The sequence below is a fragment of the Anas acuta genome, chromosome 5 (genome assembly GCF_963932015.1).
Source record: "Anas acuta chromosome 5, bAnaAcu1.1, whole genome shotgun sequence".
Lineage (NCBI taxonomy): Eukaryota > Metazoa > Chordata > Aves > Anseriformes > Anatidae > Anas > Anas acuta.
In genome coordinates, this window is record NC_088983.1 from 51,147 (window position 1) to 65,616 (window position 14,470).

General features: G+C 47.2%; 1 protein-coding gene across 1 annotated transcript in view; it reads left to right on the top strand.

Annotated features, from left to right (window-relative positions):
• The window catches only part of LOC137856614 (uncharacterized), a 210,279-nt gene that overhangs the window by 42,012 nt on the left and 153,797 nt on the right, over positions 1–14,470 (top strand). The gene's annotated exons all lie outside the window — the stretch shown is intronic.

Genomic DNA, 14,470 nt, shown 5'->3' on the forward strand with positions numbered 1-14,470 from the left:
AATCCAGCTCACAACCAGCCCGCCCTTCTCGTGCTGCTCTTCAGAGTGCAGCTTGGCCCCTCTGAGCCTGTGCGACACACCTGTGAAACAAAAAGAAAAGCACAGGCTGAAGCAACATCCAAAGCCACAGCACAGCTGGGACAGTTACTCTCATCTGCTCCCTTACCTGCCCTTGATGCAGATGCTTCCATCTGCTCTCTTAGGCCAGCTACAACACCCCTGAAATATAAACAGGATTTTTACTGTACTTTGTGTAGTTAAGTACCTGCAGTGACAACTGCGCTCATCGCTCACCTTGCCAAAAGCAGCTCTGGTCATCAAGTCCCGTGTTGGACACTGTGTTTCACCTTAAACAAATTAGAACAGTCACAACAGAATGAATCATTCAGCTGCCAGCATTAGCACCCGTCCCTCCACAACAAAAGGGACCCCATTTACAATATTATCATTTCAAAACAGCAGCCCCCTTGCCTCAGCACCTCAGAAGTAGATCAAGACAGTCACCGAGTTGCCTACCAACTGATGAACAGTTCCAGAAGGAGCTCTTTCCTGTGACAGGTTCCTCCAAAGGTTTACGCTCTACTGGGGACAGGAAAGAAATAAAAATAAACGTTTCAAAACCCCATATCTGTAAGCTTTCAAGATTCGACAGACCTCCTCAAGCACACCGTTCAAGCACTATGTGAGAAGTTGCTCACAAGCAGATATACTCTCCCAAATCCACATCTGCCAACCACCAGAGATGACTGTGCCAGCTGCCCTTCAGTACATGCCCAGAGGCAGACCGGATGTCTTCACCAACACAGTCCCATCAGTGTATTAGTACACCCATGCACTGCCATGTTAATCACTAACTGCCAGGCAGGACAGCTCCAGACCAAACACATACACACACAGGCACGCCACAAACACTACAAACAAAACACACAACACAAGGCACAAGAAAAAGTGACCCCCAGAGGGAAGCCCTATGGCAACAGCAAGTCAGAACAGGTGCTCTGCACCAGACCCTACCAGAGACTCCAATGTCACGACACGCGACTGGAAGCAACTGCCAGAACTGGGATGGTGGAGGCCTAAAAAGCCTGCCTTCAAGACAAGAGACCAGAAGGATGGGGACTGAAAACCCCCTGAGACAAATATCAGGAAATCAATTCCCAAGCAAGAGCTCCTGATGTGGCCCAGATGACTTCTGCAAGAGTGAGGATGGAAACAGATGTGCATCATATTCGGTTTGAGATCGCAAGACCTCACACAGATCTGTAGTTCAAGCAGCGACTGCAAGACAAGAAGTGCTCGGATCAGAGCCATGATGACAAAACAAGCACTGAGGCCCTTCAGCACCGCTACCAAGTCGCCTGTCTGGTCAGTCCTGTGTAAAAAGCCAGGAGGATATCAAGACCCGACAAGCACAGAACAGACACTGCAGAAGCAACACTACAAGACAGATGAACAGAAGGAAACTGTCCTGCCTGGCGCACGCACTCACGCTACCAAATAATCCCGCTGCTTCTATTAGCCTGTTGACCAAGCCACAAGCAGCCTGAACGTGACCCAGCCTGAACCACCCTCACAGTGACACTAAGTATATTCAGCTAGCTGGCTCCATGCTGCTCTGGCTCCCAGCTCCCATTAGCCACTCCAGATATGCAAATACCAGGCGCCCCCCAACTTAGCTCTCAGGTTGCTGGATGGTAAATTCCTTCCACCTCAAGAAATGCACAGGCACCGATTGTCATCTTAGTCATCAGCTGCAAAAACAGAGTAACAGCATTCACTAGCACGCCGGCCACGATGCCCACCTGCTCCACAATGCTGACTACTGCTGATGCAACACATGGTTCTGCTCACCTCTTCCTCTCCGAATCCAAGCTCCAACAGTGCAGCCAGTATCACCCACACCACCTAGGAAAACAAAGGGATTAAATGATCGTTGCATTCACAAGTGACCCAATGGTGTTTTTTTTTATTGTTTTTTGTGTGTTTCCTGTTTTTTGGGTTTTTTTTTTTTGAAATCTGCTTTAGCTCAACAGCATGCAGACTGCAGACAAGAAAATTGGGGTGTTTCTAGAAGCAACAATCCCCATGCTTTTGCTGCAGCTTTTAACATTGAATGGACAACACGACCCAGCAAGTAACTGGAACTTTTTCAAATGGAATTAGCTCAAACTTTTATTTGCATTGAAAAAAAATCTAGGAGCAGAACAGATTATATGTCAACAAAATGAATTCCATTCCATCCCCAGGAAAAAAATCACACACTCTTGTTGCGAAGCACGGACGAAAGCACGACAGACACCAGCAGAGTCAGATCATGCTTCACCATTTTATTGCCCGAATAGCCTAACTTTTATAGTGAACTTTACAGGGATGGACAGTGTTTCACACAAGATTATTGGTCAAAAGCACTCAGACAAACCGTTAAGAAAATAACACCACCTGCAAGAAAAGAACCCCCCTTTTGATTAGAAGTTAGGAAAACAACCCCCTTTGTGCTTAACGTTCACGTAGGCCTAGTCCTTGAGGCCAGCTGCTGATAACAATATTTTCTGAGTTCCTTAATTGGGTGATGTGGGAGTCATTTCCGTGGGAGCTTCTCACAGTTACTCTGGCAGCTTGGTTTGCTCAGCTACAGCAGGCCCTGAGATTTCTAAGGCCTACCCCTGGTTGCTTAAGGCAAGCATAGATCGAACAATTATGCCAATTCCCAACATACTCTCATCCCCTCCTGTACCTCAGCCGCTTGCCTGCCCCACGTGGCAGATGCTTCCATCTGTTCTCTTCACCCACTTACAGCACCTCTAAAAGGCAAACTGGAATTTTACTCTATTGAATGTAGGAAAATAACTGCAGTGACAACCGCACCCCAAAAATAACAGCTACCTCTGCTCATCACGCACCAGAGTCACTGCAGAGGCAGCTTGGGTCGAGAGGTCCTGCACTGCACACTGCATTTCAGCCTGAACAAAGGAGAAAGGCAGGAAGAAGATAAACATTCAGCTGCCAGCAGTAGCACCCATCCCTCAACAACATAAGCAACCCCAGCTTTACTTTTATCCTTTCAAAACAGCAGGCCACTTGCCTCTGGACCTGCAAATTAGGTCCAAGCTTGAAAGGAGCGGCCAGCATCACCCACGCCACCTGGGAACACAAAAGGATACAATGACCGTGGTGCTTGCAAGCACCCACCTGCCACACTGCTCCTCTATCCCAAACAGCCTTACCTCGGACCCTCACAGGGAAACACCTGAGCGTCTTCCCTTCGCTTAGGATAAGCGATGACCAGGCTGACACCACTCACCTTCCCTCAGAGCTTCGTGACATGAGGATTTCCCTTCCCTCTCCACAACTGCACAAAGCACCTGCAGAGGCAAGAGAAACGCACACTCTGAAACAGCCACAGCGTACCTGCTGCAAGACCTCTCTCTTCCCAGCTCCGGTACTTCAGCTGCTCACCAGCTCTGAGATTCTACGCTCACAGCGCCACAGCAAACTCTGCCCAGGCCACACAACACACACTACACAAGCTACATTGCCCAGCACACACAAGCTGGTACATTCCCACCCAACAATCAGTCGCATCGCACAGGAAGGATGCTGCACACTCCTAGAAACCAAACCTACTAGTCCTGAGGAGCTCCCCGCTTCCTCCTGCCAACCACGCTCAGCACACACACTATTCACCCCTCAAAAAAAAAAAGTTAGAACATAAACACACACAAAAAAAAAAACGAGCTCCACAAATGCGAAAAAGACACGCGCACACAGCAGCCTCGGCAGAGGTAATCACAGACTTACCCTTTGCAGATGAAAGAGGTGACTCTGATACAACCCTGCTCAGGCTCTTGGTAATGCTGCATCTACGCTACCAAGCCACAGGTACCATGCAATCAAGCTGGTTTTAGTCCTCTGGAGAATTACACAAGTGGGTTTATACATCTAGAGATTAAAATACAGCTCAAAACAGAAGAGTATCCCACCATCCCAAAAAAACAGTGAGCCAGAAACCTCTATTAAACATCCCTCTATTAAGTGAATTCCAAGCACTTAAAAATTATAGAAATCTATAAACTCCAGCCTGCCTAAAGAACCCTGCAACCGACTGAAGGAAAAACAAAGCACTTACCCCAAGGAGCAGCCCAGGCAGAAGGAGCTCTCTGATAGCATGCCTGGGGCTCATATACCATTCGGCCCCGCCCAGCACCCAAACCCAATCACCTGGAAAAGGGGAGGGGCAAAGCACAAGGAAGTAGAAAGAAAGCAGGAGCAGCAGCAGCTGTTTTTTATTATTTTCTTTGTTTTTTTTTTTTAAGATCTGCTTTACTGGAAAAACATGCAGAGAGCAGACAGGTGACCTGTGGTGTTTCTAGAAGCAACGATCCCCATGCTTTTGCTGCAGCTTTTAACATTGAAAGGACAACACGACCAGGCCAGTAACTGGAACTCTTGCAAATGGAATTACGTCCAACAGGTTCATCATCACTTGCAAAAACAGAGAACCAGCATTCACTAGCACGCCAGCACTGACACCCACCTCCTCCGCAACGCTGACTACTACTGATGCAACATGCTACTGTGCAATACCTCTCTGTTCCCAGCTCCTTTCCCTCATCTGCTCACTACATTTACCTGAGAAGTGTGCCCGAACAGACTTATTCTGCAGAGATGAAGAAGGTGGCCCTGCTCACTCTCTTGGCACTACTGCACTTATGCACTCAAGGAACCATACCCCACAGTTTCCCAAGAACAACGTACCTGGCAACCCCTCATAAACGTACTTCTAATACGTAAATTCAAGGACATAAAGCCTAGAAGGCTTTATGGTCTAAAGACTCGACAGACAGAAAACACACAGGCAAATGCTCCAGAAATGTAACAACCTGTCCCTAAACTTGAAACAGACTACCCCTTACATGCCCACTGCTGCCATTTTCAGATACACGCTCACACAGGGAGCTTCCATGATACACTTCTCCTAAACCCTGCTCCATCACTTTAACAGCAAGGTTGTAACTTTGATAATATTTGACATACAGGCAAAGACTCACAAAAAGCCCCGTAATTCTGCAAAAATCAGAAGGGACCCAGAACCACAAAGCAAACACACAAAGTAACATCACCATACTATCCGTAAAACTGCCATAACAACTACTCACCTGAGGAAAAGCTGCGTGCAATACAGGCACATACTACTACTAGATTGCTTTACAGTGACAGATCCTACCAGTTGCCACCTCAAGAAGATACGCGTACCGGTTTCTACTGGAAAACGCATCAGTCCATAGACTCTGACCCACCTAAAGAACCCTGAAACTGACTGAGTGAAAAACAAAGCACTTACCCCAAGGAGCAGCACAGGCAGAAGGAGCTCTCTGATAGCATGCCTGGGGCTCATATACCATTTGGCCCCGCCCAGCACCCAAACCCAATCACCTGGAAAAGGGGAGGGGCAAAGCACAAGGAAGTAGAAAGAAAGCAGGAGCAGCAGCAGCTGTTTTTTATTATTTTCTTTGTTTTTTTTTTTTAAGATCTGCTTTACTGGAAAAACATGCAGAGAGCAGACAGGTGACCTGTGGTGTTTCTAGAAGCAACGATCCCCATGCTTTTGCTGCAGCTTTTAACATTGAAAGGACAACACGACCAGGCCAGTAACTGGAACTCTTGCAAATGGAATTACGTCCAACAGGTTCATCATCACTTGCAAAAACAGAGAACCAGCATTCACTAGCACGCCAGCACTGACACCCACCTCCTCCGCAACGCTGACTACTACTGATGCAACATGCTACTGTGCAATACCTCTCTGTTCCCAGCTCCTTTCCCTCATCTGCTCACTACATTTACCTGAGAAGTGTGCCCAGGCAGCGCCGCAATGGGCCCGGGCGGACTTATTCTGCACAGAAGAAGGTGGTGAGCCTGCTCACTCTCTAGGCACTACTGCACTTAAGCGGTCAAGAGACATTACTCCACTGTTTCCCAAAAACAATGTACCTGGCAACCCCTCATAAACATACTTGTAATAAGTCACTTCAAGCACATCAAGACTAGAAGGCTGCAAGGTCTAAACACTCGACAGACAGAAAACCCACAGGCAAAAGCTCCAGAAATACAACAAACTGTCCCTAAACCTGAAACAGACTACCCCTTACGTGCCCACTGCTGCCATTTTCAGACACATGCTCACACAGGGAGCTTCCATGATACACTTCTCCTAAACCCTGCTCCATCACTTTGCCACCAAGGTTTTGACTATGATAATATTTGACATACAGGCAAAGAATCACAGAAAGCCCCGTAATTCTGCAAAAATCAGAAGGGACCCAGAACCACAAAGCAAACACACAAAGTAACATCACCATACTATCCGTAAAAATGCCATAACAACTACTCACCTGAGGAAGAGCTACGTGCAATACAAGCACCTACTAATAGATTGCTTTACAATGACAGATCCCACCAGTTGCCACCTCAAAAAGACATGCGTACCCGTTTCTACTAGGAAACGCATCAGTCCATAGACTCTGACCCACCTAAAGAACCCTCCAAACAACTGAAATAAAACCAAACGCTTACCCAAAAGTGCGGCCCAGGCAGAAGGAGCTCTCTGATGGCATACCTGCAACTCAGTTACCACTAGGTCCCACCTGGAACCTGAAGCCAATCACCTGGGAAAGTGCAGGGGGAAAGCACATGAAAGTAGAAAGAGGAGGAGCAGCAGCTGTGGTTTATTTGCTTTTATAAGGCTTAGCTCAACAGCATGCAGAGTGCAGACAGGAGAACTGGGGTGTTTCTAGAAACAAAAATCCCCATGCTTTTGCTGCAGCTTTGAATATTGAAAGGACAATACATCCAAGTAAGCAACCGATTTCTTTTTCCATCTGGAATTACCTCGATCTTTCATTTACACAGAAAGAACAATCTAGGAGCAGAACTGATTACACGCCAAAAAATAATTCAATTTCATTCCACTCACAGGAAAAAATCACTTCAGTAGGAAATCTGAGAATCAAAAGGCTATGCTGGTGGGTCAAAACACAAGAACACTGGGGCCAGGCCCTCCTCTGCACCCACTTAAAACCCATCCCTGCACTCACCAAGGTGCAACCCCAACACAAAAAAACAGACGCAGCATTTCAGCTTCAACACAGTTTTGGGAACTACTGGAAAGCAAGCTTCATACTCAGAGAGGCATGCTCACGTTACACAGGACGGGGCTTCGGGCAGCTCTTTGCCTGCCAAAGAAGACCATTATCAGCACCTGCTTTGTTCCAGTTCTCAGGAACTAACATCACAGCCCACGTTGCCTGGGACACCTGATAAACAGAAGAGAAAGCAGCCATACCGTTTTTAAGCCATCCCTGCACGTGTCGCTCCTTGATGAGCTGCAACCTCTTCTCAAATCCTCAGCCTCTTCTGTGGAGAGCCTGCCATAGCACCTGCAAAGCAAGATGGATACCCTTCGCAATCACCTCGTGCTACTCGGCAGTTCTGCTCCAATCCAGCTCACAACCAGCCCGCCCTTCTCGTGCTGCTCTTCAGAGTGCAGCTTGGCCCCACTCAGCCTGTGTGAGACAAAAGTGAAACAAAAAGAAAAGCACAGGCTGAAGCAGCATCCAAAGCCACAGCACAGCTGGGACAGTTACTCTCATCTGCTCCCTTACATCTGCCCCCTCACCTCCCCTCGAGGCATATGCTTCCATCTGCTCTCTTAGGCCAGCTACAATACCCCTGAAATATAAACAGGATTTTTACTGTATTTTGTGCAGTTAACTAACTGCAGTGACAACTGCACCCCTAAAGTACCTGCTACATCTGTTCATCGCTCACCTTGCGAAAAGCAGCTCCGGTCAAGTCCCGTGTTGTACACTGTGTTTCACCTTCAACAAATGAAAACAGTCACAAGATAGTCATTCACCTGCCAGCATTAGCACCCATCCCTCAACAACACAAAGGGACCCCATTTACAATATTATCATTTCAAAACAGAAGCCCCAATACCTCAGCACCTCAGAAGTAGATCAAGACAGTCACCGAGTTGCCTACCAACTGATGAACAGTTCCAGAAGGAGCTCTTTCCGTGAAAAGTTCCTCCAAAGGTTTACACTCTACTGGGGACAGAATAGTAATAAAAAATAAAAGTTTCAAAACCCCGTATCTGTAAGCTTTCAAGATTTGACAGACCTCCTCAAGCACACCGTTCAAACACTATACAAACAGCTGCTCACAAGCAGATATACTCTCCCAAATCCACATCTGCCAACTACCAGAGATGACTGTGCCAGCTGCCCCTCAGTACGTGCCCAGAGGCAGACCGGATGGCTTTGCCAAAACAGTCCCATCAATGTATTAGTACACCCATGCCCTGCCACATTAATCACTAACTGCCAGGCAGGACAGCTCCAGACCAAACACATACACACACGGGCACGCCACAAACACTACAAACAAAACACACAACGCAAGGCACAAGAAAAAGTGACCCCCAAAAGGAAAGCCCTACGGCAACAGCAAGTCAGAACAGGTGCTCTGCACCAGACCCTACCAGAGACTCCAATGTCACGACACGCGACTGGAAGCAACTGCCAGAACTGGGATGATGGAGGCCTAAAAAGCCTGCCTTCAAGACAAGAGACCAGAAGGATGGGGACTGAAAACCCCCTAAGACAACTCTCAGGAAATCAATTCCCAAGCAAGAGCTCCTGATACGGCCCAGACGACTTCTGCAAGAGTGAGGATGGAAACAGATGTGCATCATATTCAGCTTGAGATCACAAGACCTGAAACTTATCTGCACTTTAAGCAGCAACTGCAAGACAAAAAGTGCTCGGATCAGAGCCATGATGACAAAACAAGCATTGAGGCCCTTCAGCACAGCTACCAAGTCGCCTGTCTAGTCAGTCCTGTGTAAAAAGTTAGGAGAATATCAAGACCCAAGGAGACCATAATTCACAACACACAATGGAGAAGCAACACTACAGGACAGACAAACTGAAGGAAACTGTCCTGCCTGGCACACGCACTCATGCTACAAAATAATCCCGCTGCTTCTATTAGCCTGGTGACCCAGCCACAAGCACCCAGAACGTGACCCAGCCTCAACCACCCCTCACAGTGGCACCAAGTATATTCAGCCAGCAGGCACCACGCTGCTCTGGCTCCCAGCTCCCATTAGCCACCCCAGATATGCAAATACCAGGTGCCCCACAACTTAGCTCCCAGGTTGTTGGATGGTAAAGTCCCTCCGCCTCAAGAAATGCACAGGCACCGATTGCCATCTTAGTCAATTGCCAGGCTCATCATCAGCTGCAAAAACAGAGTACCAGCATTCACTAGCACGCCGGCCATGATGCCCACCTTCTCCACAATGCTGACTACTGCTGATGCAACATACAGTTCTGCTCACCTCTTCCTCTCCGAATCCAAGCTCCAACAGTGCAGCCAGTATCATCCACACCACCTGGGAAAACAAAGGGATTAAATGATCGTTGCATTCACAAGTCAGCCAATGGTGTTGGTTTTTTTGTTACTGTTTTTGTGTGTGTCTGTGTGTGTGTGTGTGTGTTTCCTGTATTTATTTTTTAGTCTGCTTTAGCTCAACAGCATGCAGACAAGAGAACTGGGGTGTTTCTAGAAGCAACAATCCCCATGCTTTTGCTGCAGCTTTGAATATTAAAAGGACAATACGACCCAGCAAGTAACTGGAACTTTCTTAACTGGAATTAGCTCAAACTTTTTTTTTTTTTAAATAGAAAGAAAAATCTAGGAGCAGAACAGATTATACACCAACAAAATCAATTCCATTCAAGATGCAAGAGTGAGGATGGAAACAGACGCGATCTCAAACCGAATATGATGCACAAGACCTGAAACAGATCTGCACTTTCGAGCACTTCTTGTCTTGCAGTCGCTGCTTGATCAGAGCCATGATGACAAAACAAGCATTGAGGCCCTTCTGCACAGCTACCAAGTTGCCTGTCTGGTCAGTCCGGTGTAAAAAGCCAGGAGGATATCAAGACCCGAGAAGCACAGAACAGACACTGCAGAAGCAAACAGGACAGACGAACAGAAGGAAATTGTCCTGCATGGCGCATGCACTCAAGCTATAAATTAATCCCGCTGCTCCTGTTAGCCTGGTGACCCAGCCTCAACCACCTTCACAGTGGCACCAAGTCTATTCAGCCAGCACGCTCCATGCTGCTCTGGCTCCCAGCTCCCATTAGCCACCCCAGATATGCAAATACCAGGTACCCCCCAACTTAGCTCTCAGGTTGCTGCATGGTAAAGTCCCTCTGCCTCAAGAAATACACAGGCACCGATTGTCATCTTAGTCAATTGAAGGCTCATCATCAGCTGCAAAAACAGAGTAACAGCATTCACTAGCACGCCGGCCATGATGCCCACCTTCTCCACAATGCTGACTACTGCTGATGCAACATACGGTTCTGCTCACCTGTTCCTCTCCGAATCCAAGCTCCAACAGTGCAGCCAGTATCATCCACACCACCTGGGAAAACAAAGGGATTAAATGTTCGTTGCAATCACAACAAGTCAGCCAATAGTGTTTTTTCTTGTTGTTGGTTTTTGTGTGTGTTTCCTTTATTTCTTTTTTTTAAATCTGCCTTAGCTCAACAGCATGCAGAGCACAAACAAGAGAACTGGGGTGTTTCTAGAAGCAACAATCCCCATGCTTTTGCTGCAGCTTTGAATATTAAAAGGACAATACGACCCAGCAAGTAACTGGAACTTTCTTAACTGGAATTAGCTCAAACTTTTTTTTTTTTTAAATAGAAAGAAAAATCTAGGAGCAGAACAGATTATACGCCAACAAAATCAATTCCATTCCACCCCCGGGAAAAAATCACATACTCTCATCCCCTCCTGTACCTCAGCCGCCTGCCTGCCCCACATGGCAGATGCTTCCATTTGTTCTCTTCACCCACTTATAGCACCTCTAAAAGGCAAACTGGAATTTTACTCTACTGGATGTAGGAAAATAACTGCAGTGACAACCGCACCCCAAAAATAACAGCTACCTCTGCTCATTACGCACCAGAGTCACTGCAGAGGCAGCTCGGGTTGAGACGTCCTGCACTGCGCACTACACACTGCATTTCAGCCTAATGAAAGGCAAAACACAGGCAGAAGATAAACATTCAGCTGCCAGCAGTAGCACCCATCCCTCAACAACAAAAGGCACCCCATCTTTAGTTTTATCCTTTCAAAACAGCAGGCCATTTGCCTCTGGACCTGAAAATTAGGTCCAAGCTTGAAAGGAGCGGCCAGCATCACCCACGCCACCTGGGAACACAAAAGGATACAATGACCGCGGTGCTTGCAAGCACCCACCTGCCACACTGCTCCTCTATCCCAAACAGCCTCAACTCAGACCCTCACAGGGAAACACCTGAGCGTCTTCCCTTCGCTTCGGATAAGGGATGACATGGCTGATACCACTCACCTTCCCGCAGAGCTTCGTGACATGAAGATTTCCCTTCCCTCTCCACAACTGCACAAAGCACCTGCAGAGACAAGAGAAACACACACTCTGAGGCACCTCACAGCCACAGCGTACCTGCTGCAATACCTCTCTCTTCCCAGCTCCGGTACTTCAGCTGCTCACCAGCTTTAACTCAGGTTCTTTGCTCACAGCAGCACAGCAAACACTGCCCGGGCCACACAACACACACTACACAAGCTACAATGGCTAAGACACACAAGCTGGAACGTTCCGGCCAACAATCAGTCGCATTGCACAGGAAGGCTGCCGCACACCCCGAGAAACCAAACCTACCAGTCCTGAGCAGCTCCCCACCTCCTCCTGCCAACCACGCTCAGCACACACACTATTTGCCCCTCAAAAAAAAAACAAAAACTTAGAACATACACACACAAAAAACAACTAAGCTCCATAAATACCAAAAAGACACGCACACAAAGCAGCCCCAGCAGGGGTAATCACAGACTTACCCTTTTGCAGAGGAAAGAGCAGACTCTGATACAACCCTGCTCAGGCTCTTGGTAATGCTGCATCTACACTGCCACCTCGGACCCTTACAGGGAAACACCTGAGCATCTTCCCTTCAGATAAGAGATGACCAGGCTGACAACACTCACCTTCCCTCACTGCTCCGTGACACGAGTATTTCCCTTTCCTGTCCACGACTGCACAAAGCACCTGCAAAAAAAAGACAGAAAAGCGCACTCTGAGGCACCTCACAGCCACAGTGTACCTGCTGCAATAATACCTCTCTCTTCCCAGCTCTCTCCAGCTGGGAGAGAGAGGTATTATTGCAGCAGGTACACTGTGGCTGTGAGGTGCCTTCAGCTGCTCACCAGCTCTGAGATTCTTCGCCCACAGCACCACAGCAAACTCTGCCAGGGCCACACAACACACACTACACAAGCTCAATTGCCTAAGACACACAAGCTGGAACGTTCCAGCCCAACAATTAGTCACGTCACAGGAAGGATGCCGCACACTCCTAGAAACCAAACCTACCAGTCCTGAGCAGCTCCCCACCTCCTCATTCTAACCACACTCAGCAAACACACTATTTGACCACCAAAAAAAAAAAAAAAGAACATGCATACACACAAAGAAAAACAACCGAGCTCCACAAATGCCAAAAAGACATGCACACACAGCAGCCTCGGCAGGGGTAATCACAGACTTACCCTTTGCAGATAAAAAAGGTGACTCTGATACAACTCTGCTCAGTCTCTTGGTAATGCTGCATCTACGCTGTCAAGCCACATGTAGCCGGTAATCAAGCTGGTTTTAGTCCTCTGCAGAATAAAACGAGTGGGTTTATACGTCTAGAGATTAAAGTGCAGCTCAAAAACAGAGCAGTATCGCACCATCCTAAAAAACAATAAGCCACAAACCTCTACTAAACACCCCTCTATTAAATGAATTCCAAGCACTTAAAAATTCTAGAAATCTATAGACTCCAGCCTGCCTAGAGAACCCTGCAACTGACTGAAGGAAAAACAAAGCGCTTACACCAAGGAGCAGCCCAGGCAGAAGGAGCTCTCTAATACCATGCCTGGGGCTCATATACCATTTGGCCCCGCCCAGCACTCAAACCCAATCACCTGGAAAAGGGGAGGGGCAAAGCACAAGGAAGTAGAAAGAAAGCAGCAGCAGCTGTTTTTTATTATTTTCTTTGTTTTTTTTTTTTTTTTTTTTTGTTTGATTTTGTTTTTTTTAAAGATCTGCTTTACTTGAAAAACATGCAGAGAGCAGACAGGAGACCTAGGGTGTTTCTAGAAGCAACAATCCCCATGCTTTTGCTGCAGCTTTTAACATTGAAAGGACAACACGACCCAGCAAGTAACTGAAACTTTTTCAAATGGAATTAGCTCAAACTTTTATTTGCATTGAAAGAAAAATCTATGAGCAGAACAGATTATACACCAACAAAATTAATTCCATTCCACCAAGGTAGTATCTGAAACTTTTTGAACTAGAATTTGTTTAAACAGACTCATCCCCATCTGTAAACACAGAGAACCAGCATTCAACAGCATGCCAGCCCTAATAACCACCTCCTGCACAACGTTCACTACTACTAAGACAACATATCATTGTGCAATAACTGTCTGTTCCCAGCTCCTTTACCTCACCTGCTCAGTAGCTCCACATGACAAATGGGCCCGGGCGGCGCCGCACCGAACGGGGCCCGGGCGGCGCCGCGCCAAAATGGGGCCGGGCAGCGCCGCGCCAAAATGGGGCCGGGCGGACTTATTCTGCAGAGAAGAAGAAGGTGAGCCTGCTCACTCTCTAGGCACTACTGCACTTATGTGGTCAAGGAACCATACCCCACGGTTTCCCAAAAAAAACGTACCTGGCAACCCCTCATAAATGTACTTCTACTATGTAAATTCAAGGACAAAGTCTAGAAGGCTGCAAGGTCTAAACACTCGACAGACAGAAAACACACAGACAAAAGCTCCAGAAATATAACAAGCTGTCCCTAATCTTGAAACAGACTACCCCTACCCCTGCTTTACTTGAAAAACATGCAGAGAGCAGACAGGTGACCTGTGGTGTTTCTAGAAGCAACAATCCCCATGCTTTTGCTGCAGCTTTTAACATTGAAAGGACGACATGACCAGGGCAGTAACTGGAACTTTTTCAAATGGAATTACGTCAAACAGCTTCATCATCACTTCCAAAAATAGAGAACGAACATTCACTAGCGTGCCAGCACTGATAGCCACCTCCTGTACAACACTGACTACTACTGATGCAACATACCATTGTGCAATACCTCTGTTCCCAGCTCCTTTACCTCACATGCTCAGTAGCTCCACCTGAGAAATGGGCCCGGGGCGGCGCCGCGCTTAAATGTTTTGGATACTAAAAGGACAAAATGACCAAGCAAGTAGTTGATTTTTTTTTCCCATCTGGAATTAGCTCAAGCTTTTATTTACATAGAAAGAAAAGTCTAGGAGCAGAACTGATTAC